This window comes from Myotis daubentonii, chromosome 18 (assembly GCF_963259705.1).
Source record: "Myotis daubentonii chromosome 18, mMyoDau2.1, whole genome shotgun sequence".
Classification (NCBI taxonomy): domain Eukaryota; kingdom Metazoa; phylum Chordata; class Mammalia; order Chiroptera; family Vespertilionidae; genus Myotis; species Myotis daubentonii.
The window spans coordinates 33,350,395-33,352,792 of record NC_081857.1 but is presented as its reverse complement, the minus strand read 5'-3'; positions in this window follow the sequence as shown (position 1 = coordinate 33,352,792).

Genomic DNA, 2,398 nt, shown 5'->3' with positions numbered 1-2,398 from the left:
CTAAAAGTTAATCTTTGAATGGGCACAATATTCAGCTTTGGAAGTAAATGAGCAACTAGGCCAGAGCAAGGTTAATCTGGAAACGAACTTTTTGTGCTTTGCAAAGTTACCTCAAATGTCACTGAAGTTCGTTACAAAAGGAAACTTCAAAATAAAAGAGTTGCTTATAAGCTTCCAAAAGAGTTGCTTAGTTGCTTATTTCCCCAGTTGGTCCAACATGATTAGAAGAAGAGAGTGGGTGATTTCAACTGGGGAATTAAATAGCCCCCATGATGTCAAGGAGAGCTTGTCTGGGGAGGAGGGGATGGGAGGGTGAGGAGCCACCTCCAGAGGAACCCAGTCAGGAGGGTCTGAGGGGCGTGCTGTGTAGGGCTCTCCTGGCCTGACAGAGATTAATTTTAAATTAGTGTTTTGGATTTCTTTAGATAAATACCCAGAAGTGAAGTTGCTGGGTCATACGGCAGTTCGATTTTTAATTTTTTGAGGTCTCTCCATACTGCTTTTACAGAGGCTGCACCGATCTGCATTCTCACCAGCAGTGCACCAGGGTTCCCTTTTCTCCACATCCTCACTCACACTTGTTGATTTAATGATGATAGCCCTTCTGACAGGTGTGAGGTGATAGCTCATTGTGGTTTTAATTAGCCTTTCTCTGATGATTAGTGAGGTTGACCATCTTTTCATATGTCTGTTGGCCATATGTATGTCCTCTCTGGAGAAGTGTCTATGCAGGTCTTCTGCTTATTTTTTTTTTTTTAAATAGGAGTGTGTGTGTGTGTGTGTGTGTGTGTGTGTGTGTGTGTGTGTGTTAAGTTGTATGAATTCCTTACATAGTGTGGATAGTAACCCCTTATCAGATGTATTATTGGTGACTGTCTTCTTTCATTCAGTAGGTTGTCTATTTTTTTAAAAAAAATGTATTTTATTGATTTTTTTTACAGAGAGAAAGGATGAAGGATAGAGAGTTAGAAACATCGATGAGAGAGATAGTTAGAAACATCGATCAGCTGCACACCTCTTACTGGGGATGTGCCCGCAACCAAGGTACATGCCCTTGACCAGAATCGAACCTGGGACCTTTCAGTCCGCAGGCCGACGCTCTATCCACTGAGCCAAACCGGTCAGGACAGTAGGTTGTCTTGTTGTTTTGTTGATGGTTTCCAGTATTGTACAAAAACTTTTCAGTTTGATGTAGTTCAATTTGTTCTTTTGTTTCTCTTGGGGAAACATATCCAAAAAATATTGCTAATTGCCTATGTTTTCTTCTAGGAATTTTATGGTTTCAGGTTTTCCATTTAGTCTGTAATCCATTTTGAGTTTATTCTTGTATAATATGGTGTAAGAAAGTGGTCTAGTTTCATTATTTGGCATATGACTGTCCAGTTTTCCCAAGACCATTTATTGAATAGACTGTCTGTACCCCATTGCATATTCTTGCTTTCTTTGTCATAAATTGATCAGATAGGCCTGGATTTATTTCTGGGCTCTCTATTATATTCCATTGATCTATGAGTCTGTTTTTATGCCAGGACCATGCTGTTTTGTTATTATCACCTTGTTGCATACTTTGATATCAGGTAGCAAGATACCTCCAACTTGGTTCTTCTTTCTCGAGATTGCTTTGGCTATTCGGAGTCTTTTGGAACCATTAATATTTTTGAATGGAGAAATGACTCGGTAATGTAGGCAGAAGACTGAGAGAAGCAAACATAAGACTGCATGTGAAAAAACTATTCCCCAAGAACGACCCTGTGGGATTCACCAAAGGTCACACTAGTTAATGCCTAATGTGTCCAGGTCCTTCCCTCCATGCTTCGGTCCCAGCTCTTGCCACACCTCTTCAGTATTGCCACAACAACTAGCATTTTTTAAATGTTTACACTATGCCTGGCACATTGCATGCATAATTTCACTTGATCCTCACAACACCCATGTGGGTAGACATTATTTCCCCCAGTTTTCAAAAGAGAAAATGAAATTAATGAACTTGCCCAAGCCTTTTGTCAGTAATGAGCAGAGCTGGGATTAGAACCTAACCTGCGGCCACCATCCAGTGGCCTGTGGAACCGGAAGGCTACTCCAAGGACATGGCATGGGATATGCCTGTTTTAGAATCTGTACTTGGAGGAAAAATGAACAACTCTGGGCTGATTTGTTATACCTCGCCTTCTCAAGGCTCACTCCATCTTTGCTTGGAGGGTAACTGCTTTTTGCTGTTTTGCCACTAGATGACAGTATTACCTCAGACATGCTTTCAAATTGGCCGTAATCTGGGACTGGGAAATCCCTTTCCCCCCTCCACAGTGAGCCTCTAGGCCGGCCAGCTCTCATGTCACCTGGCTGTTTGCTGTGCCCCGATGCAGACTTTCCACAGGCACTGTCCACACCTGGGCCACAT